Source organism: Oncorhynchus nerka, unplaced genomic scaffold (assembly GCF_034236695.1).
Source record: "Oncorhynchus nerka isolate Pitt River unplaced genomic scaffold, Oner_Uvic_2.0 unplaced_scaffold_2179, whole genome shotgun sequence".
NCBI lineage: Eukaryota > Metazoa > Chordata > Actinopteri > Salmoniformes > Salmonidae > Oncorhynchus > Oncorhynchus nerka.
In genome coordinates this window covers 486-28097 of record NW_027039115.1, presented here as the reverse complement: position 1 = coordinate 28097, position 27612 = coordinate 486, and the positions used below count along the sequence as shown (strand labels likewise).

The 27612-nt window shown below is 47.6% G+C and overlaps 1 pseudogene; it reads left to right on the top strand.

The window, feature by feature from the left end:
- Positions 1-1258: 1258 nt before the first annotated feature.
- LOC135567305 (nuclear pore complex protein Nup50-like) lies at positions 1259-27366 on the top strand (annotated as a pseudogene).
- Positions 27367-27612: the final 246 nt, after the last annotated feature.

Here is a 27612-nt window from a genome sequence, read left to right as displayed (position 1 = left end):
ACACATCTGAAATCAAGCTACTGATGGAACTCTTGAGAAATGCAACAAAACTGCTATCCAAAAAAACATTCTTACCACAGTGACCATGTTCTTTTTGCCAAGACTATTTGATTCTGAGTTCGGACATATACAGTTTGTATGTTAAAACTATAAGATACAAACGTTCAGTTTTTCAAAACTCAATGAACTCGTTCACAAGAGGAAGGCTTGCTTTACCAAGTGCTGAATTTGGTCCGTTTAATATCAAATTATTATTGTACATGTAAACGTACTCAGTATGTTTCCAAGCACACTAATAGTCATGTAAACACCTTCCTCTTGTTTATTTTAATAATCGGTGTACGGTCAAAATCATACTCCGATTAAAAACATCTGGTTTTCTGAGCAATTTTTCGAATTATTAGAACGTGTAAACCGTCATTCCAGAAGTGTATTTGACCTCTGCTCGCGCCAGCCAAGTGAACAGCCCTCTTTAGCAGGAGTGAGTTTTGAAAACAGAATCTATGCTTCTTAGAGGTCGTTTTTTTTCTCACATACATATAAACTAAGAATCAAATATGCTTCCCAAAAATAAATTGTTGGCTCTGTGTTGTGGTAGAACGTTTATTTTTGGCTCTGTGTTGTGGTAGAACGTTTATTTTTGGCTCTGTGTTGTGGTAGAACGTTTATTTTTGGCTCTGTGTTGTGGTAGAACGTTTATTTTTGGCTCTGTGTTGTGGTAGAACGTTTATTTTTGACTCTGTGTTGTGGTAGAACGTTTATTTTTGGCTCTGTGTTGTGGTAGAACGTTTATTTTTGGCTCTGTGTTGTGGTAGAACGTTTATTTTTGATTTGCATTTATAAGTGCTATCAGATATCCTTTTTTTTAGATGTGTCTATGTAAACAGGATTATTACAGAATCGTTCTTCTTTCATACCATGTCAATATTTTTAATCGAACTATTATATTAACCTATCTATAATAATCGCATTATTGTGTGCGTGTAAACGTCGTCTGAGGTATATAGACCGGGAGAGGTCACGTGGACCATTCTAACCAATGAGAGGGCAGATACACATATGCTTGACATAAAAGTCGTTGTTTTATACATTTTTTATTAATCAAGTTCACGAAATAGTTAAGTGCGTCCACTTTTATCAGTGCATTCGTAACAGCCTAAACATTACTGAACCTTTTATTCGACCAAATAAACCTCATGTAGCAAATTACATTTTTAAATTCGACCAAATTCTACACTCTCATTGACCCCACACATACAACACAATAAATCACAATTCCGATGGGCGGAGTAAAACCTCTCGCTTTGCCTCCTCTTCTTCGCTGATCGGACAACCAGCGATTATTCCAAGTTTAGTAGCATTTGGAATTGATTTACTATCAAAGGGCAGTTGTTATCGAACATTTTAATTAAAGGGGGGAAAAAAGGTATGTTTATTTTATATATTCAATGACATCGGAGCAGTAGTTAGCCTATCAACACAGCTAGCAGGAGACTTCATGGCTGTTCATATTGTTGATGGTGGTGCTACTGTAGCTAGCATGGAATAAATCACATTATAGGGCCATGCTAAACACGCAAAATACACTCTAATGTTACTCTGCACCACGTGTGACTAAAAGGTACCAAATATATCATGCCAAAAAATAGCAAGTTGCTAAATTGGTTAGCGAACTAGCTAACTTGTTAGATACATAAGTAACCCGTGTTGTTACCGGCAACTGATATTTCGCCGAACTTTTTATAGTCCGCTAACTACTATTGTCTTTGATATTGACACACATTTAGAGAACATTAGAGAAAGGAAATCCACCCACAGATGGTTAGCCAGAAGAGAAAATACGTACTCGATTATATGTAACGTTACTTAGTTAACTAGTAGTACATCTAGTTACTACCAGGCATTTCGACATCCTAATGGTGCAAGCTAAAGTTACCTATGTTGACATTTCATCATTAGCGAGCCCATAACTATTCACCAAACAAGAACACATACGGGCTCTACTTTTGTCCTCCACTTTTCTGTCTCTTTGTACAACAGTTTGTGACTTAAATCAGTATCAAGGTGTTACATAACTAACTATAACTAACTACATAATATATATATATATATATATATATAATATAATAACTAACTACATCAACTCAGTCTAACAGGACATAGGGGGAAAAGCACTCACCTTAATCAACTAGTTACTGTAGTTAACTTAGTTTGCTGTTTGCTGTAGTTAATTATGTTCGTCCAATGTCCCTGATGTTGAAATATTGTTATTGAGATTCTCTAGTGTTTTATTGTATTTGTTTATAGTATCATGAGGCGGCAGGGTAGCCTAGTGGTTAGAGCGTTGGACTAGTAACCGGAAGGTTGCAAGTTCAAACCCCTGAGCTGACAAGGTCTGTTGTTCTGCCCCTGAACTGGCAGTTAACCCACTGTTCCTAGGGCCGTCATTGAAAATAAGAATTTGTTCTTAACTGACTTGCCTAGTTAAATAAAGGTAAAATAAAAAATAAAAAAATGTAACCAACTGAAACTCACAAAAATAACGAGACATTTTGAAATATGTTGGATCACCGTTGAATCATTTGTGTGTTGACTCGTCTCTTGTGTTGTTGTCTACCAGAGAGCAGCGTTGCCATGGCGAAGAGGATTGCCGACAAAGAGCTGACTGACCGGAACTGGGATCAGGAGGATGAGGGAGAGGAGGTTGGCTGCTACACTGTGGTTCTACTGCCTCACTGATACTACTATAGTCTGTCTAATAATACACAGCCTGCAGGCCTTCAGTGATAGAGGGGTTGGGTAGGCCTTCAGTGATTGGTATAGAGGGGGTTGGATAGGCCTTCAGTGATTGGTATAGAGGGGGTTGGATAGGCCTTCAGTGATTGGTATAGAGGGGGTTGGATAGGCCTTCAGTGATTGGTATAGAGAGGTTGGATAGGCCTTCAGTGATTGGTATAGAGGGGGTTGGGTAGGCCTTCAGTGATTGGTATAGAGGGGTTGGATAGGCCTTCAGTGATTGGTATGGAGGGGTTGGATAGGCCTTCAGTGATTGGTATAGAGGGGGTTGGATAGGCCTTCAGTGATTGGTATGGAGGGGGTTGGATAGGCCTTCAGTGATTGGTAGAGAGGGGGTTGGGCAGGCCTTCAGTGATTGGTATAGAGGAAGTTGGGTAGGCCTTCAGTGATTGGTATAGAGGAGGTTGGATAGGCCTTCAGTGATTGGTATAGAGGGGGTTGGATAGGCCTTCAGTGATTGGTATAGAGAGGTTGGATAGGCCTTCAGTGATTGGTATAGAGGGGGTTGGGTAGGCCTTCAGTGATTGGTATAGAGGGGGTTGGATAGGCCTTCAGTGATTGGTATAGAGGGGGTTGGATAGGCCTTCAGTGATTGGTATAGAGGGGGTTGGATAGGCCTTCAGTGATTGGTATAGAGGAAGTTGGGTAGGCCTTCAGTGATTGGTATAGAGGAAGTTGGGTAGGCCTTCAGTGATTGGTATAGAGGGGGTTGGATAGGCCTTCAGTGATTGGTATAGAGAGGTTGGATAGGCCTTCAGTGATTGGTATAGAGAGGTTGGATAGGCCTTCAGTGATTGGTATAGAGAGGTTGGATAGGCCTTCAGTGATTGGTATAGAGAGGTTGGATAGGCCTTCAGTGATTGGTATAGAGGGGTTGGATAGGGCTTCAGTGATTGGTATAGAGGGGTTGGATAGGGCTTCAGTGATTGGTATAGAGGGGTTGGATAGGGCTTCAGTGATTGGTATAGAGGGGTTGGATAGGCCTTCAGTGATTGGTATAGAGGGGGTTGGATAGGCCTTCAGTGATTGGTATAGAGAGGTTGGATAGGCCTTCAGTGATTGGTATAGAGGGGGTTGGATAGGCCTTCAGTGATTGGTATAGAGAGGTTGGATAGGCCTTCAGTGATTGGTATAGAGGGGGTTGGATAGGCCTTCAGTGATTGGTATAGAGGGGTTGGATAGGCCTTCAGTGATTGGTATAGAGAGGTTGGATAGGCCTTCAGTGATTGGTATAGAGGGGTTGGATAGGCCTTCAGTGATTGGTATAGAGGGGGTTGGATAGGCCTTCAGTGATTGGTATAGAGAGGTTGGATAGGCCTTCAGTGATTGGTATAGAGGGGGTTGGATAGGCCTTCAGTGATTGGTATAGAGAGGTTGGATAGGCCTTCAGTGATTGGTATAGAGGGGTTGGATAGGCCTTCAGTGATTGGTATAGAGGGGTTGGATAGGCCTTCAGTGATTGGTATAGAGGGGGTTGGATAGGCCTTCAGTGATTGGTATAGAGGGTTGGATAGGCCTTCAGTGATTGGTATAGAGGGGTTGGATAGGCCTTCAGTGATTGGTATAGAGGGGGTTGGATAGGCCTTCAGTGATTGGTATAGAGGGGTTGGATAGGCCTTCAGTGATTGGTATAGAGAGGTTGGATAGGCCTTCAGTGATTGGTATAGAGGGGTTGGATAGGCCTTCAGTGATTGGTATAGAGGGGTTGGATAGGCCTTCAGTGATTGGTATAGAGGGGTTGGATAGGCCTTCAGTGATTGGTATAGAGGGTTGGATAGGCCTTCAGTGATTGGTATAGAGGGGTTGGATAGGCCTTCAGTGATTGGTATAGAGGGGGTTGGATAGGCCTTCAGTGATTGGTATAGAGGGGGTTGGATAGGCCTTCAGTGATTGGTATAGAGGGGTTGGATAGGCCTTCAGTGATTGGTATAGAGGGGTTGGATAGGCCTTCAGTGATTGGTATAGAGAGGTTGGATAGGCCTTCAGTGATTGGTATAGAGAGGTTGGATAGGCCTTCAGTGATTGGTATAGAGAGGTTGGATAGGCCTTCAGTGATTGGTATAGAGAGGTTGGATAGGCCTTCAGTGATTGGTATAGAGGGGTTGGATAGGGCTTCAGTGATTGGTATAGAGGGGTTGGATAGGGCTTCAGTGATTGGTATAGAGGGGTTGGATAGGGCTTCAGTGATTGGTATAGAGGGGTTGGATAGGCCTTCAGTGATTGGTATAGAGGGGGTTGGATAGGCCTTCAGTGATTGGTATAGAGGGTTGGATAGGCCTTCAGTGATTGGTATAGAGGGGTTGGATAGGCCTTCAGTGATTGGTATAGAGAGGTTGGATAGGCCTTCAGTGATTGGTATAGAGGGGGTTGGATAGGCCTTCAGTGATTGGTATAGAGGGGGTTGGATAGGCCTTCAGTGATTGGTATAGAGGGGGTTGGATAGGCCTTCAGTGATTGGTATAGAGGGGTTGGATAGGCCTTCAGTGATTGGTATAGAGGGGGTTGGATAGGCCTTCAGTGATTGGTATAGAGGGGGTTGGATAGGCCTTCAGTGATTGGTATAGAGGGGGTTGGATAGGCCTTCAGTGATTGGTATAGAGGGGTTGGATAGGCCTTCAGTGATTGGTATAGAGGGGTTGGATAGGCCTTCAGTGATTGGTATAGAGGGGTTGGATAGGCCTTCAGTGATTGGTATAGAGGGGGTTGGATAGGCCTTCAGTGACGGTAGCCAGCCAAATGACAGCAGTCAACTGTTATGAGTTTTATTTTATGAGTTTTTTTAAACACACATGTGCTGCCATAGAAATAGAATGACTAGAACGGATGGTGGCATAATGGCAGGACTGGCGGCCATGTTGAGTGTCCCCATAGGAGCAAAGCTAGGTTATAAAATGGGAAGGTTAAAGACACTGGCTTCACAATAATATTTGAGGTTCTACCTCTCTGAATCAACCATGTGATCAGCTCAGGTATTGGAGCAACGCGGCCTCGGCAGAAGGCAAGCTGTCTGAAACAGATCATGGGGTTGGTCAGGAAATAAAATAGCATTGAAGCTAAGAAAAGAGACAACCATCTAGCCAGCTAGCTAACGTCTAGGTTGAAGATTACAAGGTTATTAAGACATAGGTGTTCTAATATCCCATAATTTGGCGATTCATTGGACCGGCGTTGCTAATTAGCAACGGCGCAAGTAGTTTTCAAATTAACTGGTCCCATGAATTTGTTTTATTTTCAAATGCTTCCTGATGGGAGTTATTACGTTGTTGTAACCTTGTTTTGTTTTTTTTACCTTGGTGCAAAGCAGGAAGTAAAAGCAGGAAGTAAAAGCAGGAAGTAAAAGCAGGAAGTGTACCCTGTTATTTGTTGATTCAACTCTACAGACGTTACAAATAATACATTCCATTGTTTGAGCCATATCAGTGAACATCATTTGAATAAACATTCTACATTACCATGGAAATGATTGCATCACAATACCAGGCAGCCATGAGTTTACCAGTCATATTACCAGGGTTAGAGGTTCCAAGCCTGTTCTATTCATTCTATTTACCAGGGTTAGAGGTTCTATTCGTTCTATTTACCAGTCATATTACCAGGGTTAGAGTTCTATTCATTCTATTTACCAGTCATATTACCAGGGTTAGAGGTTCTATTCATTCTATTTACCAGGGTTAGAGGTTCTATTCATTCTATTTACCAGTCATATTACCAGGGTTACAGGTTCTATTCATTCTATTTACCAGGGTTAGAGGTTCTATTCATTCTATTTACCAGTCATATTACCAGGGTTAGAGGTTCTATTCATTCTATTTACCAGGGTTACAGGTTCTATTCATTCTATTTACCAGTCATATTACCAGGGTTAGAAGTTCGATTCATTCTATTTACCAGGGTTAGAGGTTCTATTCATTCTATTTACCAGTCATATTACCAGGGTTAGAGGTTCTATTCATTCTATTTACCAGTCATATTACCAGGGTTAGAGGTTCTATTCATTCTATTTACCAGTCATATTACCAGGGTTACAGGTTCTATTCATTCTATTTACCAGTCATATTACCAGGGTTACAGGTTCTATTCATTCCATTTACATTCCAGGGTTAGAGGTTCCTATTTACCAGTCATATTACCAGGGTTAGAGGTTCTATTCCTTCTATTTACCAGTTCCATTCATTCTAGTCATATTACCAGGGTTACTGGTTCTATTCATTCTAACCTAAGTCATATTACCAGGGTTACAGGTTCTATTCATTCTGAGGTTAGCCCCAGTTACTGAGTTATATTACCAGGGTTACTGAGGTTCTATTCATTCTATTTACCAGTCATATTACCAGGGTTAGAGGTTCTATTCATTCTATTTACCAGTCATTTACCAGGGTTACTGAGGTTCTATTCATTCTGATTTACCAGGGTTACTGAGGTTCTATTCATTCTATTTACCAGTCATATTACCAGGGTTAGAGGTTCCAAGCCTGTTCCATTCATTCTATTTACCCCGTCAGTTACTGCGGTTACTTACTGAGGTTCATTCCCCAGAGTTACAGGTTCTATTCATTCTGAGGTTACCCCGATTACTGCGGTTACTGAGGTTAGCCTGTTACTTCTATTACTGAGGTTAGCCCCGAGTTCTGCGGTTACTGAGGTTAGCCCCGAGGTTAGAGTTACTTCTGTTACCCGGTTACTGAGGTAGCCAGGGTTAGAGGTTCCCTTACTGAGTTACTGAGGTTAGCCCCGAGTTACTGCGGTTACTGAGGTTACCAGGGTTACTGAGGTTAAGCCCCGTTCCATTCATTCTTACTTACTGAGGTTAGTTAGAGTTACTGCGGTTATTCATTACTAGGTTAGCCCCGAGTTACTGCGGTTACTGAGGTTAGCCCCGAGTTACTGCGGTTACTGAGGTTAGCCCCGAGTTACTTCCAAGGTTACTGAGGTTAGCCCCAGTTACTGCGGTTACTGAGGTTAGCCCCGAGTTACTGCGGTTACTGAGGCTTAGCCCCGATTACTGCGGTTACTGAGGTTAGCCCCTGTTACTGCGTTACTGAGGTTAGCCCGAGTTACTGAGGTTAGCCCGAGTTACTGAGGTTAGCCCCCGTTACTGAGGTTACTGAGGCTAGCCGAGTTACTGCGGTTACTGAGGTTAGCCCGAGTTACTGAGGTTAGCCCCGAGTTACTGAGGTTAGCCCCGAGTTACTGAGGTTAGCCCCGAGTTACTGAGGTTAGCCCCGAGTTACTGCGGTTACTGAGGTTAGCCCCGAGTTACTGAGGTTAGCCCCGAGTTACTGCGGTTACTGAGGTTAGCCCCGAGTTACTGCGGTTACTGAGGTTAGCCCCGAGTTACTGCGGTTACTGAGGTTAGCCCCGAGTTACTGAGGTTAGCCCCGAGTTACTGAGGTTAGCCCCGAGTTACTGAGGTTAGCCCCGAGTTACTGAGGTTAGCCCCGAGTTACTGAGGTTAGCCCCGAGTTACTGAGGTTAGCCCCGAGTTACTGCGGTTAGCCCCGAGTTACTGAGGTTAGCCCCGAGTTACTGAGGTTAGCCCCGAGTTACTGCGGTTACTGAGGTTAGCCCCGAGTTACTGCGGTTACTGAGGTTAGCCCCGAGTTACTGCGGTTACTGAGGTTAGCCCCGAGTTACTGCGGTTACTGAGTTACTGAGGTTAGCCCGAGTTACTGCGGTTACTGAGGTTACTGCCCCCCGAGTTACTGCGGTTACTGAGGTTAGCCCAAGGTTACTGCGGTTACTGAGGTTAGCCCCGAGTTACTGCGGTTACTGAGGCTAGCCCCGAGTTACTGCGGTTACTGAGGTTACTGAGCCCCCCGAGTTACTGCGGTTACTGAGGCTTAGCCCGAGTTACTGCGGTTACTGAGGCTAGCCCCGAGTTACTGCGGTTACTGAGGCTTAGCCCGAGTTACTGCGGTTACTGAGGCTAGCCCGAGTTACTGCGGTTACTGAGGCTAGCCCGAGTTACTGCGGTTACTGAGGTTAGCCCCGAGTTACTGCGGTTACTGAGGTTAGCCCCGAGTTACTGCGGTTACTGAGGTTAGCCCCGAGTTACTGCGGTTACTGAGGCTAGCCCCGAGTTACTGCGGTTACTGAGGTTAGCCCCGAGTTACTGCGGTTACTGAGGTTAGCCCCGAGTTACTGCGGTTACTGAGGTTAGCCCCGAGTTACTGCGGTTACTGAGGTTAGCCCCGAGTTACTGCGGTTACTGAGGCCCCCCCGAGTTACTGCGGTTACTGAGGTTAGCCCCGAGTTACTGCGGTTACTGAGGTTAGCCCCGAGTTACTGCGGTTACTGAGGTTAGCCCCGAGTTACTGCGGTTACTGAGGTTAGCCCCGAGTTACTGCGGTTACTGAGGTTAGCCCCGAGTTACTGCGGTTAGCCCCGAGTTACTGAGGTTACTGAGGCTAGCCCGACTGCGGTTACTGAGGTTAGCCCCGAGTTACTGCGGTTACTGAGGTACTGCTGGGTTAGCCCCGAGTTACTGCGGTTACTGAGGTTACTGAGGTTAGCCCCGAGTTACTGCGGTTACTGAGGCTAGCCCGAGTTACTGCGGTTACTGAGGCTAGCCCCGAGTTACTGCGGTTACTGAGGCTAGCCCGAGTTACTGCGGTTACTGAGGCTAGCCCGAGTTACTGCGGTTACTGAGGCTAGCCCTGCGGTTACTGCGGTTACTGAGGCTAGCCCCGAGTTACTGCGGTTACTGAGGCTAGCCCCGAGTTACTGCGGTTACTGAGGCTAGCCCCGAGTTACTGCGGTTACTGAGGCTAGCCCCGAGTTACTGCGGTTACTGAGGCTAGCCCCGAGTTACTGCGGTTACTGAGGCTAGCCCCGAGTTACTGCGGTTACTGAGGCTAGCCCCGAGTTACTGCGGTTACTGAGGCTAGCCCCGAGTTACTGCGGTTACTGAGGCTAGCCCCGAGTTACTGCGGTTACTGAGGTTAGCCCCGAGTTACTGCGGTTACTGAGGTTAGCCCCGAGTTACTGAGGTTACTTACGAGTTACTGAGGTTAGCCCCGAGTTACTGCGGTTACTGAGGTTAGCCCCGAGTTACTGCGGTTACTGAGGTTAGCCCCGAGTTACTGCGGTTACTGAGGTTAGCCCCGAGTTACTGCGGTTACTGAGGTTAGCCCCGAGTTACTGCGGTTACTGAGGTTAGCCCCGAGTTACTGCGGTTACTGAGGTTAGCCCCGAGTTACTGCGGTTACTGAGGTTAGCCCCGAGTTACTGCGGTTACTGAGGTTAGCCCCGAGTTACTGCGGTTAGCCCCGAGTTACTGCGGTTACTGAGGTTAGCCCCGAGTTACTGCGGTTAGCCCCGAGTTACTGCGGTTAGCCCCGAGTTACTGCGGTTACTGAGGTTAGCCCCGAGTTACTGAGGTTAGCCCCGAGTTACTGAGGTTAGCCCCGAGTTACTGCGGTTACTGAGGTTAGCCCCGAGTTACTGCGGTTACTGAGGTTAGCCCCGAGTTACTGCGGTTACTGAGGTTAGCCCCGAGTTACTGCGGTTACTGAGGCTAGCCCCGAGTTACTGCGGTTACTGAGGTTAGCCCCGAGTTACTGCGGTTAGCCCCGAGTTACTGCGGTTAGCCCCGAGTTACTGCGGTTAGCCCCGAGTTACTGCGGTTACTGCGGTTAGCCCCGAGTTACTGCGGTTAGCCCCGAGTTACTGCGGTTACTGAGGCTAGCCCCGAGTTACTGCGGTTACTGAGGCTAGCCCCGAGTTACTGCGGTTACTGAGGCTAGCCCCGAGTTACTGCGGTTACTGAGGCTAGCCCGACTGAGGCTAGCCCCGTTACTGCGGTTACTGAGGCTAGCCCCGAGTTACTTACTGAGGCTAGCCCCGAGTTACTGCGGTTACTGAGCCCCGAGTTACTGCGGTTACCCGAGTTACTGCGGTTACCCGAGTTACCCCGAGTGCGGTTACTGAGGTTAGCCCCGAGTTACTGCGGTTACTGAGGCTAGCCCCGAGTTACTGCGGTTACTGAGGTTAGCCCCGAGTTACTGCGGTTACTGAGGTTGGCCCGAGTTAGCCCCATTGTTACTGAGGTTAGCCCCGGTTACTGAGGCTAGCCCGAGTTACTGCGGTTACTGAGGTTAGCCCCGAGTTACTGCGGTTACTGAGGTTAGCCCCGAGTTACTGCGGTTACTGAGGTTAGCCTGCCGGTTACTGAGGTTAGCCCGAGTTACTGCTTACTGAGTTACTGCGGTTACTGAGGTTAGCCCCGAGTTACTGCGGTTACTGAGGTTAGCCCCGAGTTACTGCGGTTACTGAGGTTAGCCCCGAGTTACTGCGGTTACTGAGGTTAGCCCCGAGTTACTGCGGTTACTGAGGTTACTGAGCCCCGGTTACTGAGGCTACTGCGGTTACTGAGGTTAGCCCCGAGTTACTGCGGTTACTGAGGTTAGCCCCGAGTTACTGCGGTTACTGAGGTTAGCCCCGAGTTACTGCGGTTAGCCCCGAGTTACTGCGGTTAGCCCCGAGTTACTGAGGTTAGCCCCGAGTTACTGAGGTTAGCCCCGAGTTACTGCGGTTAGCCCCGAGTTACTGCGGTTAGCCCCGAGTTACTGCGGTTAGCCCCGAGTTACTGAGGTTAGCCCCGAGTTACTGCGGTTACTGAGGTTAGCCCCGAAACTGTTACTGAGGTTAGCCCCGTTACTGTTACTGCGGTTAGCCCCGAGTTACAGACCTACTGAGGTTACTGCCTGCTAGCCCAAGTTACTGCGGTTACTGAGGCTAGCCCGAGTTACTGCGGTTACTGAGGCTAGCCCCGAGTTACTGCGGTTACTGAGGCTAGCCCAAACTGTTACTGACGGTTACTGCCTCTAGCCCCAGTTACTGCGACCTTACTGAGGCTAGCCCCCAAACTTACTGCGGTTACTGAGGCTAGCCCCAAGTTACTGCGGTTCCTGAGCCTAGCCCCGAGTTACTGAGGCTAGCCCCGGTTACCTGCTCTGAGCCCCGAACTGTTACTGACCTTAGCCCATCCTGAGTTACTGCGGTTAGCCCCGAGTTACTGCGGTTATGCGTTTAGCCCCGAGTTACTGCGGTTAGCCCCGAGTTACAACGGTTACTGCAGTTAGCCCCGAGTTACTGCGGTTAGCCCCGAGTTACTGCGGTTATGCGTTTAGCCCCAGTTACTGCGGTTAGCCCCGAGTTACTGCGGTTAGCCCCGAGTTACTGAGGCTAGCCCCGAGTTACAGGCTAGCCATCCTGACTGAGGCTAGCCCAAGTTACTGTTGAGGCTAGTTACCTGAGGCTAGCCCCGAGTTACTGAGGCTAGCCCAAACTGAGACCCACTGAGGCTAGACCTATATCCATCCTGTTACTGAGGCTAGCCCCAAACTGTTACAGACCTATATCCATCCTGCCCTGCCTCTAGCCCCAAACTGTTACTGACCTAGCCCATCCTGTTACTGAGGCTAGCCCAAACTGTTACAGACCTATATCCATCCTGTTACTGCCTCTAGACCCAAACTGTTACAGACCTATATCCATTACAGACCTATTACTGCCTTAGCCCAAACTTACAGACCTATAGCCCCTGATTACTGCCTCTAGCCCCAAACTGTTACAGACCTATATCCATGCCTCTAGAGTTACTGCCATCTAGCCCCTAGAAACTGTTACAGACCTATATCCATCCTGCCTGCCTCTAGACCCAAACTGTTACCCTATATCCATTACTGCGGCTAGCCCCGAGTTACTGAGCCTAGCCCCAAACTGTTACAGACCTATATCCATCCTGCTGAGGCCTGCTAGCCCAAACTGTTACTGACCTTATCCATCCTGCCCTGCCTCTAGACCCAAACTGTTACAGACCCATATCCATCCTGCCCTGCCTCTAGCCCCAAACTGTTACAGACCTATTCCATCCTGCCTGTTAGACCCAAACTGTTACAGACCTTATCCATCCTGCCTCTAGACCCAAACTGTTACAGACCTATATCCATTACTGCGGTTACAAAGAAGATTGTCAAATTAACATGTTGATTCAATGTTGTAGAACCCTCTCTTCAAGGGGGTGACATCCTGCCCTGCGGGTGACACACTAGACCCAAACTTTTACAGACCTATATCTATCCTGCCCTGCCTCTAGACCCAAACTGTTACAGACCTATATCCATCCTGTCCTGCCTGCCTCTAGACCCAAACTGTTACAGACCTATATCCATCCTGTCCTGCCTCTAGACCCAAACTGTTACAGACCTATATCCATCCTGACCTGCCTCTAGACCCAAACTGTTACAGACCTATATCCATCCTGCACTGCCTCTAGACCCAAACTGTTACAGACCTATATCCATCCTGCCTGTTACAGACTGCCTCTAGACCCAAACTGTTACAGACCTATATCCATCCTGCCTGCCTCTAGACCCAAACTGTTACAGACCTATATCCATCCTGCCCTGCCTCTAGACCCAAACTGTTACAGACCTATATCCATCCTGCCCTGCCTCTAGACCCAAACTGTTACAGACCTATATCCATCCTGCTCCTGCCTCTAGACCCAAACTGTTACAGACCTATATCCATCCTGCCCTGCCTCTAGACCCAAACTGTTACAGACCTATATCCATCCTGCTCTGCCTCTAGACCCAAACTGTTACAGACCTATATCCATCCTGCTCTGCCTCTAGACCCAAACTGTTACAGACCTATATCCATCCTGCCCTGCCTCTAGACCCAAACTGTTACAGACCCATATCCATCCTGCCCTGCCTCTAGACCCAAACTGTTACAGACCTATATCCATCCTGCTCTGCCTCTAGACCCAAACTGTTACAGACCTATATCCATCCTGCTCTGCCTCTAGACCCAAACTGTTACAGACCTATATCCATCCTGCTCTGCCTCTAGACCCAAACTGTTACAGACCTATATCCATCCTGCTCTGCCTCTAGACCCAAACTGTTACAGACCTATATCCATCCTGCCCTGCCTCTAGACCCAAACTGTTAGACCTATATCCATCCTGCCTCTAGACCCAAACTGTTACAGACCTATATCCATCCTGCCCTGTCCTGCCTCTAGACCCAAACTGTTACAGACCTATATCCATCCTGCCCTGCCTCTAGACCCAAACTGTTACAGACCTATATCCATCCTGCCCTGCCTCTAGACCCAAACTGTTACAGACCTATATCCATCCTGCTCTGCCTCTAGACCCAAACTGTTACAGACCTATATCCATCCTGCCCTGCCTCTAGACCCAAACTGTTACAGACCTATATCCATCCTGCCTGCCTCTAGACCCAAACTGTTACAGACCTATATCCATCCTGCTCTGCCTCTAGACCCAAACTGTTACAGACCTATATCCATCCTGCTCTGCCTCTAGACCCAAACTGTTACAGACCTATATCCATCCTGCTCTGCCTCTAGACCCAAACTGTTACAGACCTATATCCATCCTGCCCTGCCTCTAGACCCAAACTGTTACAGACCTATATCCATCCTGCCCTGCCTCTAGACCCAAACTGTTACAGACCTATATCCATCCTGCTCTGCCTCTAGACCCAAACTGTTACAGACCTATATCCATCCTGCCCTGCCCTGCCTCTAGACCCAAACTGTTACAGACCTATATCCATCCTGCCCTGCCTCTAGACCCAAACTGTTACAGACCTATATCCATCCTGCTCTGCCTCTAGACCCAAACTGTTACAGACCTATATCCATCCTGCCCTGCCCTGCCTCTAGACCCAAACTGTTACAGACCTATATCCATCCTGCCCTGCCTCTAGACCCAAACTGTTACAGACCTTACAGACCTATATCCATCCTGCCCTGCCTCTAGACCCAAACTGTTACAGACCTATATCCATCCTGCCTGCCTCTAGACCCAAACTGTTACAGACCTATATCCATCCTGCTCTGCCTCTAGACCCAAACTGTTACAGACCTATATCCATCCTGCCCTGCCTCTAGACCCAAACTGTTACAGACCTATATCCATCCTGCCCTGCCTCTAGACCCAAACTGTTACAGACCTATATCCATCCTGCTCTGCCTCTAGACCCAAACTGTTACAGACCTATATCCATCCTGCCCTGCCTCTAGACCCAAACTGTTACAGACCTATATCCATCCTGCCCTGCCTCTAGACCCAAACTGTTACAGACCTATATCCATCCCGCTCTGCCTCTAGACCCAAACTGTTACAGACCTATATCCATCCTGCCCTGCCCTGCCTCTAGACCCAAACTGTTAGACCTATATCCATCCTGACCTGCCTCTAGACCCAAACTGTTACAGACCTATATCCATCCTGTCCTGCATCTAGACCCAAACTGTTACAGACCTATATCCATCCTACCCTGCCTCTAGACCCAAACTGTTACAGACCTATATCCATCCTGCTCTGCCTCTAGACCCAAACTGTTACAGACCTATACCCATCCTGTCCTGCCTCTAGACCCAAACTGTTACAGACCTATATCCATCCTACCCTGCCTCTAGACCCAAACTGTTACAGACCTGTATCCATCCTGTCCTGCCTCTAGACCCAAACTGTTACAGACCTATATCCATCCTGACCTGCCTCTAGACCCAAACTGTTACAGACCTATATCCATCCTGTCCTGCCTCTAGACCCAAACTGTTAGACCTATATCCATCCTGTCCTGCCTCTAGACCCAAACTGTTACAGACCTATATCCATCCTGCCCTGCCTCTAGACCCAAACTGTTACAGACCTATATCCATCCTGTCCTGCCTCTAGACCCAAACTGTTACAGACCTATATCCATCCTGTCCTGCCTCTAGACCCAAACTGTTACAGACCTATATCCATCCTGACCTGCCTCTAGACCCAAACTGTTACAGACCTATATCCATCCTGTCCTGCCTCTAGACCCAAACTGTTACAGACCTATATCCATCCTGCCTCTAGACCCAAACTGTTACAGACCTATATCCATCCTGCTCTGCCTCTAGACCCAAACTGTTACAGATCTATATCCATCCTACCCTGACCTGCCTCTAGACCCAAACTGTTACAGACCTATATCCATCCTGTCCTGCCTCTAGACCCAAACTGTTAGACCTATATCCATCCTGTCCTGCCTCTAGACCCAAACTGTTACAGACCTATATCCATCCTGCCCTGCCTCTAGACCCAAACTGTTACAGACCTATATCCATCCTGCTCTGCCTCTAGACCCAAACTGTTACAGACCTATACCCATCCTGTCCTGCCTCTAGACCCAAACTGTTACAGACCTATATCCATCCTACCCTGCCTCTAGACCCAAACTGTTACAGACCTGTATCCATCCTGTCCTGCCTCTAGACCCAAACTGTTACAGACCTATATCCATCCTGACCTGCCTCTAGACCCAAACTGTTACAGACCTATATCCATCCTGTCCTGCCTCTAGACCCAAACTGTTAGACCTATATCCATCCTGTCCTGCCTCTAGACCCAAACTGTTACAGACCTATATCCATCCTGCCCTGCCTCTAGACCCAAACTGTTACAGACCTATATCCATCCTGTCCTGCCTCTAGACCCAAACTGTTACAGACCTATATCCATCCTGTCCTGCCTCTAGACCCAAACTGTTACAGACCTATATCCATCCTGACCTGCCTCTAGACCCAAACTGTTACAGACCTATATCCATCCTGTCCTGCCTCTAGACCCAAACTGTTACAGACCTATATCCATCCTGCCTCTAGACCCAAACTGTTACAGACCTATATCCATCCTGCTCTGCCTCTAGACCCAAACTGTTACAGATCTATATCCATCCTACCCTGTCCTGCCTCTAGACCCAAACTGTTACAGATCTATATCCATCCTGTCCTGCCTTTCTGTCACTGACCATCTCGAATCCCACCGTACCTTCTCCGCTGTGCAATCTGGTTTCCGAGCCGGTCACGGGTGCACCTCAGCCACGCTCAAGGTCCTAAACGATTTCATAACCGCCATCGATAAAAGACAATACTGTGCAGCCGTATTCATCGACCTGGCCAAGGCTTTCGACTCTGTCAATCACCATATTCTTATCGGCAGACTCAGTAGCCTTGGTTCGCAAATGACTGCCTCGTCTGGTTCACCAACTCCTTCTCAGACAGAGTTCAGTGTGTCAAATCGGAGGGCCTGTTGTCCGGACCTCTGGCAGTCTCTATGGGGGTACCACAGGGTTCAATTCTCGGGCTGACTCTTTTCTCTGTATATATCAACGATGTAGCTCTTGCTGCGGGTGATTCCCTGATCCACCTCTACGCAGACGACACCATTCTGTATACCTCTAGCCCTTCTTTGGACACTGTGTTAACAAACCTCCAAACGAGCTTCAATGCCATACAACTCTCCTTCCGTGACCTCCAACTGCTCTTAAACGCTAGTAAAAACCAAATGCATGCTCTTCAACCGTTCGCTGCCTGCACCCGCACGCCTGACTAGCATCACCACCCTGGATGGTTCCGACCTTGAATATGTGGACATCTATAAGTACCTAGGTGTCTGGCTAGACTGTAAACTCTCCTTCCAGACTCTCCAATCCAAAATCAAATCTAGAGTCGGCTTTCTATTTCACAACAAAGCCTCCTTCCCTCATGCCGCCAAACTTACCCTAGTAAAACTGACTATCCTACTGATCCTCGACTTCGGCGACATCATCTACAAAATAGCTTCCAATACTCTACTCAGCAAACTGGATGCAGTTTATCACAGTGCCATCCGTTTTGTCACCAAAGCACCTTATACCACCCACCACTGCGACCTGTATGCTCTAATCGTCTGGCCCTCGCTTCATATTCGTCGCCAAACCCACTGGATCCAGGTCATCTACAAGTCCATGCTAGGTAAAGCTCCGCCTTATCTCAGTTCACTGGTCACGATGGCAACACCCACCCGTAGCACGCGCTCCAGCAGGTGTATCTCACTGATCATCCCTAAAGCCAATTCCACCTTTCCTTCCAGTTCTCTGCTGCCAGTGACTGGAACGAATTGCAAAAATAGCTGAAGCTGGAGACTTATATTTCCCCCACTAACTTTAAACATCAGCTATCTGAGCAGCTAACTGATCGCTGCAGCTGTACATAGCCCATCTGTAAATAGCCCACCCAATCTACCTCATCCCCATATTGTTTTGATTTACTTTGTTGCTCTTTTGCACACCAGTATCACTACTTACACACCATCATCTGCTCACCCGGCACTCCAGTGTTAATCTGCTAAATTGTAATTACTTCGCCACTATTGGCCTATTTATGGTCTTACCTCCATTTCCACACACTGTATACAGACTTTATTTTTTCTCTATTGTGTTATTGACTGTACGCTTGTTTACTCCACATGTTACTCTGTGTTGTTGTTGTGTCGCACTGCTTTGCTTTATCTTGGCCAGGTCGCAGTTGTAAATGAGAACTTGTTCTCAACTAGCCTACCTGGTTAAATAAAGGTGTTCTCAACTAGCCTACCTGGTTAAATAAAGGTGTTCTCAACTAGCCTACCTGGTTAAATAAAGGTGAAATAAAAATAAAATAAATAAAGGATGTGTTGAGGATGTGTTGTATATATTACCTGGACTATATAGCAGAGTAAGGAGGATGTGTTGTATATATTACCTGGACTATATAGCAGAGTAAGGAGGATGTGTTGTATATATTACCTGGACTATATAGCAGAGTAAGGAGGATGTGTTGTATATATTACCTGGACTATATAGCAGAGTAAGGATGTGTTGTATATATTACCTGGACTATATAGCAGAGTAAGGAGGATGTGTTGTATATATTACCTGGACTATATAGCAGAGTAAGGATGATGTGTTGTATATATTACCTGCTAAGGATGATGTTTGTATATATTACCTGGACTATATAGCAGAGTAAGGATGTGTTGTATATATTACCTGGACTATATAGCAGAGTAAGGAGGATGTGTGTATATATTACCTGGACTATATAGCAGAGTAAAGGATGTGATGTGTTGTATATATTACCTGGACTATACAGTGTTCTGATGTGTTGTATATATTACCTGGACTATATAGCAGAGTAAGGATGATGTGTGATTACCTGGACTATATAGCAGAGTAAGGAGGATGTGTTGTATATATTACCTGGACTATAGCAGGTAGGCTGCCTGTGAGTAAGGGATGTGTTGTATATATTACCTGGACTATATAGCAGAGTAAGGTTGTGTTGTATATATTACCTGGACTATATAGCAGAGTAAGGATGTGTTTGTATATATTACCTGACTATTAGCTAACTTCCTTCAGTGTTACATTAACTATATAGCAGGCAAGCAGGATGTGTTCCTTATTCCTTACCTTCCTTCTATCCTAGCAGAGTAAGGATGATGCTGTTGATTCCTTACCTGGACCATCAGAGTAAGGATTCCAGTTTACATTAACCTGGTATATAGCAGAGTAAGGCCTGCCTGATTCCTTCCTTACTGGACTTCCTTCCTTCCAGATGTTTACATTAACCCTGGACTATAAGGCAGGGCCTGGACTATATAGCAGTGTCCTTCCTTCCTGTGTTCCTTCCTTATTACCAGCTTTACATTAACCCAAGGCAAGCAGTGTGTGTTGTATTCCTTACCTGACTATATTCTAAGACCTTCCTTCCTCCTTCCTTACCTGGCTATATTCCAGCTTTAGTAACTGGCAGTGTTTACCTTCATACTTTGTTGTCCATTAACAGAGTAAGGAAGCATGTGTTGTTAACTTCCTTCCTTCCTTCCTTCCTTCCTTAGCAGAGTAAGGAGGATGCTGTTCTTATATTAACTGGACTATATAGCAGAGTTCCTTCCTTCCAGGAGGAAGTGCAGTGTATTCCTATTCCTTCCAGCTATACATAACAGAGGCAAGCAGTGCTTCCTATATCCTTCCTTCCTTCCAGCAGAGTAAAGGCAAGCAGTGCTTATTCCTTCCTTCCTTCCTCTTCCTTGTGTTGTATATTCCTTCCTGGACTATACATTAACAGAGTAAGGATGTTCCCTATTCCTTACCTGGACTATATAACAAGACAAGCAGGATGTTCCTTCCTTCCTTCCTTCCTAGCTTCCTAAGGATGTTCCTTCCTTATTCCTGCTTTACATTAACAAGTAAGGAGTGTTCCTTCCTTCCTTCCTTCAGAGTAAGGAGGATTCCTTCCTTCCTTCCAGCTATTAGCATTAACCCAAGGAAGAGTGTTGTATTCCTTCCCTTCCTTCCTTCCTTAAGGAGGATGTGTTGTATATATTACCTGGACTTATAGCAGAGTAAGGAGGATTGTTCCTATATTTACCTGAGACATATAGCAGAGTAAGGAGGATGTGTTCCTATATTCCTTCCAGCTTTATATTAACCTGGACTATAGACAAGCAGTGCTTCCTTCCTTCCTTCCTTCCTTCCTATCCTTCCAGGATTCCTTCCTTCCAGTATTACCCTGGACTATATAGCAGAGTAAGGAGGATGCTTGTTCCTTTACCTTCCTTCCTTCCAGAGTAAGGATGTTTCCTTATTACCTGGAGCTTTATTAACCCAAGGCAAGTAGTGTGTTCCTTCCTATTACCTTCCTTCCAGAGTAAGGATGATGTTTGTATATTTTCCTGGCTTTACATTAACAAGGCAAGGATGTGTTTCCTTCCTTCCTTCCTTATAGCAGAGTAAGGATGTGTTGTATTCCTTTACCTGGACTATAAACCCAAGTAAAGAGGATGTGTTGTCCTTCCTTCTAGCTTTACATTAACAGAGTAAGGAGGATGTTTCCTTCCTTCCTTCCATATTTACCTGGACTAAGCAAGTAAGGATTCCTTCCTTCCTTCCTTCCAGCTTTAGTTAACCCAAGGCAAGATTGTTTCCTTCCTTCCTTATAGCTTTACATAACCTGGACAAGCAGAGTAAGGAGGATTGTTGTCCTATGCCTTCTATATTAAAGAGCCCCTGTGATGTATTATTACTTGGACAATAGCAGAGTCCTTCCCTAGTGATATATTTAATCCTTTTCTAACAGTGTTCTGATGGTGTTCATCAGGCAGGGACATTTTCCATCGCTAACCCATGTGATGAAGAGCAGGCCCATCAAGAAGGCCAAGCTTCCTTCTGCTGGTCAGAACAGGTAGGCTGCCTGACTGATTAACCTTCACGCCACCAAGGGCACTAGCATGCATTGTGTTGTGTTCCCAGCTGTGTTAATGTGTGTGTGTGTGTGTGTGTGTGTGTGTCTTCCTTCCAGCTTTCAATTGAATTGATGTGGCTAGAAGCTCCATTAATGGCCACATACTTTTCTAGACTCGTTAACTTCCTTCACCACAGGAACTAGCTCCATCCTTCTTAATGTGCCAGGGGGAAACCTTCATGTTCCTTCCAAGAAAAACAAGCTTTCATTAACCCAAGGTCCGGCAATAACATCCCTGTTTCCTTTTCTTCAGTTTAGAGCAGACCTCACAACCCAGCTTTACATTAACCCAAGGCAAGCAGTGGGGTTCCTTCCTTCCTTCCTTCCAGCTTTACATTAACCCAAGGCAAGCAGTCCTTCCTTCCTTCCTTCCTTCCTTCCAGCTTTACATTAACCCAAGGAAGCAGTGAATCCTTCCTTCCTTCCTTCCTTCCTTCCTTCCAGCTTTACATTAACCCAAGGAGCTGAATCAGTGGGGTTCCTTCCTTCCTGGTTCCTTCCAGCTTTACATTAACCCAAGACAAGCAGTGGATCTTCCTTCCTTCCTTCCTTCCTTCCTTCCAGCTTTACATTAACCCAAGGGAGCAAGCAGTGGGGTTTCCTTCCTTCCTTCTGGTATGATTAATGGAGCTTCCTTCCCTTCCTTCCAGCTTTACATTAACCCAAGAGCAAGCAGTGCTTCCTTCCTTCCTTCCTTCCTTTACATTAACTGGGGTTCCTTCCTTCCTTCCTTCCTCCTTCAGCTTTACATTAACCCAAGGCAAGCAGTGCTTCCTTCCTTCCTTCCTTCCTTCCAGCTTTACATTAACCCAAGGCAAGCAGTGCTTCCTTCCTTCCTTCCTTCCTTCCTTCCTTCCTTCCAGCTTTACATTAACCCAAGGCAAGCAGTGCTTCCTTCCTTCCTTCCTCCCAGCTTTACATAAACCCGAGGCAAGCAGCTCTTGCTTCCTTGGATGCCAGGACTCTTTTTAAAGAGCCCCCTCCAGTGATGTTTTAGCCTAATGGAGGGAGATAGAAGCATCCAGTTCCCTAGTGAATCCAGTTTCCTCCTTGTCTTTTCTGCCTACAGGGGCAGAGTGGAGGAGCATTCAAAGTGTTTAAAGGGTTCTCCCTGGCCCCTACATCGGGAACCGGGCCAGCCGCTGAGGGGATCACAGCCTTCTCCGGGTTCGGGAATGGGGTAGGGTTTAAACCCCTATCTGGGCTGTCCAATGGGAACAGTGTCAATGCTGTCACTCCAGCCCTCACCGGGTTCACCTCGCCTACTGCCACCAAGACCACCACACCAGGTAAGAGACGGATTGTTTGGGGGGGTAGAAACCCGCTGTACAGTTAATGTGCAAGTCCGATCAATTAATGTGCCAGTCCGATCAATTAATGTGCAAGTCCGATCAATTAATGTCCAAGTGCGATCAGTTAATGTGCAAGTCCGATCAATTAATGTGCCAGTCCCATCAGTTAATGTGCCAGTCCGATCAATTAATGTGGAAGTCCGAAGTCCGTCAGTGCCAGTCCGAACAGTTAATGTGCAAGTCCGATGTGCCAGTCCGATCTGGATATTACAGGATGAAAGCGAGTTGAAAATCCTCCATTGGATAATGGAGCTGAGGATCTGGTATTACAGGATAATGGAGCTGAATCAGTGGGGTTTCCTCTGTGGATCTGGTATTACAGGATAATGGAGCTGAATCAGTGGGGTTTCCTCTGTGGATCTGGTATTACAGGATAATGGAGCTGAATCAGTGGGGTTTCCTCTGTGGATCTGAATCAGTGGGGTTTCCTCTATTACAGGATAATGGAGCTGAATCAGTGGGGTTTCCCTCTGTGGATCTGGTATTACAGGATAATGGAGCTGAATCAGTGGGGTTTCCTCTGTGGATCTGGTATGAGGATAATGGAGCTGAATCAGTGGGGTTCCCTCTGTGGATCTGGTATTACAGGATAATGGAGCTGAATCAGTGGGGTTTCCTCTGTGGATCTGAATCAGTGGGGTTTCCTCTGTATCTGACAGATAATGGAGCTGAATCAGTGGGGTTTCCTCTGTGGATCTGGTATTACAGGATAATGGAGCTGAATCAGTGGGGTTTCCTCTGTGGATCTGGTATTACAGGATAATGGAGCTGAATCAGTGGGGTTTCCTCTGTGGATCTGGTATTATGATAATGGAGCTGAATCAGTGGGGTTTCCTCTGTGGATCTGGTATTACAGGATAACAGGAGCTGAATAAGTGGGGTCGCTCTGTGGATCTGGTATGATGATAATGGAGCTGAATCAGTGGGGTTTCCTCTGTGGATCTGGTATTACAGGATAATGGAGCTGAATAGTGGGGGGTCGCTCTGTGGATCTGGTATTATGAGGTTAATGGAGCTGATCTGGTATCAGTGGGTTTGCTGTGTGGATCTGGTCTGGTATGAGGTAATGGAGCTGAATCAGTGGGGTTTCCTCTGTAATGGAGCTGAATCATCTGGTATGATGATAATGGAGCTGAATCAGTGGGGTTCCCTCTGTGGATCTGCTATTACAGGATAATGGAGCTGAATCAGTGGGGTTTCCTCTGTGGATCTGGTACTACAGGTTAATGGAGCTGAATCAGTGGGGTTCCCCTGTGGATCTGCTATTACAGGATAATGGAGCTGAATCAGTGGGGAATCAGTTTTCCTCTGTGGATCTGGTATTACAGGATAATGGAGCTGAATAAGTGGGGTCGCTTTCTCTGTGGATCTGGTATGATGATAATGGAGCTGAATCAGTGGGGTTCCCTCTGTGGATCTGGTATTACAGGATAATGGAGCTGAATCAGTGGGGTTCCCTCTGTGGATCTGGTATTACAGGATAATGGAGCTGAATCGGTGGGGTTTCCTCTGTGGATCTGGTATTACAGGTTAATGGAGCTGAATCAGTGGGGTTTCCTCTGTGGATCTGGTATTACAGGATAATGGAGCTGAATCGGTGGGGTTTCCTCTGTGGATCTGGTATTACAGGATAACGGAGCTGAATAAGTGGGGTTCTCTGTGGATCTGGTATGATGATAATGGAGCTGAATCAGTGGGGTTCCCTCTGTGGATCTGGTATTACAGGATAATGGAGCTGAATCAGTGGGGTTTCCTCTGTGGATCTGGTATTACAGGATAATGGAGCTGAATCAGTGGGGTTTCCTCTGTGGATCTGGTATTACAGGATAATGGAGCTGAATCAGTGGGGTTTGTTGTGTGGATCTGGTATTACAGGATAATGGAGCTGAATCAGTGGGGTTTCCTCTGTGAATCTGGTATTACAGGTTAATGGAGCTGAATCAGTGGGGTTTCCTCTGTGGATCTGGTATTACAGGTTAATGGAGCTGAATCAGTGGGGTTCCCTCTGTGGATCTGGTATTAGGTTAATGGAGCTGAATCAGTGGGTTCCCTCTGTGGATCTGGTATTACAGGATAATGGAGCTGAATCAGGGGGTTCCCTCTGTGGATCTGGTATTACAGGATAATGGAGCTGAATCAGTGGGGTTCCCTCTGTGGATCTGGTACTACAGGATAATGGAGCTGAATCAGTGGGTTCCCTCTGTGGATCTGGTATTACAGGATAATGGAGCTGAATCAGTGGGGTTCCCTCTGTGGATCTGGTATTACAGGTTAATGGAGCTGAATCAGTGGGGTTTCCTCTGTGGATCTGGTACTACAGGATAATGGAGCTGAATCAGTGGGTTCCCTCTGTGGATCTGGTATTACAGGATAATGGAGCTGAATCAGTGGGGTTTCCTCTGTGGATCTGGTATGAGGATAATGTAGCTGAATCAGTGGGGTTCCCTGTGTGGATCTGGTATGAGGATAATGGAGCTGAGTCAGTGGAGTTCGCTGTGTGTGTCAGCTCCTCTCCCAGTGTGGTGCCTGAGGGCAGAATGACAGAACAGAAATGCTCCAGTAGTCAGTCAGTCTAGGACGTGCTCGTTCTCCGTCTCTCGTTCTCCGTCTCTCGCTCTGTGTGGTGCTGTCACAGCCACACAGCTCTTCTTCTCTACCGTCAAACACAGGGCATACTGCGGGCGTCAAGCGTGCTTCCCATCTGAAACACAGGGCATACTGTGGGCGTCCGCGGGCTTCCCATCTGAAACACAGGGCATACTGCGGGCGTCCGCAGGCTTCCCATCTGAAACACAGGGCATACTGCGGGCGTCTGCAGGCTTCCCATCTGAAACACAGGGCATACTGCGGGCTTCCCATCTGAAACACAGGGCATACTGCGGGCGTCTGCAGGCTTCCCATCTGAAACACAGGGCATACTGCGGGCTTCCCATCTGAAACACAGGGCATACTGCGGGCATCCAATTTGAAACACAGGGCATACTGCGGGCGTCCAATCTGAAACACAGGGCATACTGCGGGCGTCTGCAGGCTTCCCATCTGAAACACAGGGCATACTGCGGGTGTCTGCAGGCTTCCCATCTGAAACACAGGGCATCTGAAACACAGGGCATACTGCGGGTGTCTGCAGGCTTCCCATCTGAAACACAGGGCATACTGCGGGCTTCCCATCTGAAACACAGGGCATACCCATCTGAGGCTTCCCATCTGAAACACAGGGCATACTGCGGGCGTCCCATCTGAAACACAGGGCATACTGCGGGCGTCTGCAGGCTTCCCATCTGAAACACAGGGCATACTGCGGGCGTCCCATCTGAAACACAGGGCATACTGCAGGCTTCCCATCTGAAACACAGGGCATACTGCGGGTGTCTGCAGGCTTCCCATCTGAAACACAGGGCATACGGGTGTCTGCAGGCTTCCCATCTGAAACACAGGGCATACTGCGTCGTCCCATCTGAAACACAGGGCATACTGCAGGCTTCCCATCTGAAACACAGGGCATACTGCGGGTGTCCCATCTGAAACACAGGGCATACTGCGGGCGTCCGAAACACAGGGCATACTGCTTCCCATCTGAAACACAGGGCATACTGCGGGCGTCCGCGTGCTTCCCATCTGAAACACAGGGCATACTGCGGGCGTTCGCGTGCTTCCCATCTGAAACACAGTGCATACTGCGGGCGTCCGCGTGCTTCCCATCTGAAACAGTTTGTCCATTTATGATGACGCCATTTTGTGATGTTTTGGTCTTCGGCATGATTCTTCATAGATCTGTTTTGTCATTCAATGATAGGCTACTTTTCATGCAAATCTTTTCACCAAACATCCTAGTCAGATGGAGAAATATACATTTCTTGAGTCATTTTGAGGAAGTGTTTACCGACTACGGCATCTCAAGATGGACAAACGGTACTATTGCCTTTTTCCCCCTTCTTGTTTTTCAAGCGAAGGAGGAAGGTATGGCAACACAGTCATTGTGTTGCTAGGCGCCAGGTGACTCAAGCTGAAGCCTTAAGGCTACTGTGAGGTATCACGGCTTCTCTCTCTGCTGGAACGTTTACATTCTCGTTCTCTCTTCACCTCCTCCTCCCCTCTATCCCCCTCCTCCCTCCCCTCCTCCTCCCCTCTATCCCCTCTCCTCCTCTCCTCTATCCCTCATCTCTATCCCCTCCTCTCTTCTATCCCCCTCCTCCTCCCCTCTATCCCCTCCCTCCTCTCCTCTATCCCTCATCTCTCCCCTCCTCTCTTCTATCCCCCTCCTCCTCCTCTCTATCCCCTCCTCCCCCTCCTCTATCCCCTCTCCTCCTCCCCTCTCCTCCTCTATCCCCTCTATCCCCTCTCCTCCTCTATCCCCTCTCCTCCCCTCTATCCCCTCTCCTCCTCTCCTCTATCCCCTCTCTTCCTCCCCCCTCCTCCTCTCCTAGGTTCATTAACATTCAGCGGCCCCTCCTCCAGTGCTGTCATCACAGGGCAGCAGTCTAATGGCTCCTCCCCGTGGTTTCCAGTCGGTCTCTCAGCTCCTCTCTCTCCTCTAACAGCGGTAACAACCAGGAATACAGTAGGCAGCTCACAGCTCTCAACTGCTCTGTCAGGGACTGGATCACCAAGCACGTCAACGGAAACCCTCTCTGTGACCTAAACCCCATCTTCAGGGACTATGAAAAGCACCTGGCCAGCATCGATAAGAAGTACGGAGGGAGTGGAGGGACTGGAGCTGTGACTGGAGCTGCTGTGGTGGTGGACGGAGGCTCAGAGAGCAGGAGCAGAGCAGAGGAACCAGTGGAGAAGCAGGCAGTCAGTACACCACCACCACCCTCCTCTAGCGCCGCCAGCTCGACCACCACGGCCCCGGTGTTCTCCTTCAGTAAGGACAAGGACGGCAGCGCTACAGCCCCGGGGGACAGCTCAGCCGCTCCGATCCCCGCTGGCATCAGCTTTAGCTTGGGCCAGAAGGGGAACAGCTCATTGTTGGGGTCTCTGAGCACCGGAGGAGCTCCTAGTGTCTCCTCCTCCTCCCTGTTTGGAGGCGCTGCTCCTCCTGCCTTCTCCTTCAGTGGGGCCAAAGCGGAGGCTGCCCCCACCCAGACCACAGGTACGATATGGAGGGTGTTATGTATGTAGGGTACCTGGTGATATGGTGCTGTTAGACAGCAGGTACGGTATGGAGGGTGTTATGTATGTAGGGTACCTGGTGATATGGTGCTGTTAGACAACAGGTACGATATGGAGGGTGTTATGTATGTAGGGTACCTGGTGATATGGTGCTGTTAGACAACAGGTACGATATGGAGGGTGTTATGTATGTAGGGTACCTGGTGATATGGTGCTGTTAGACAAC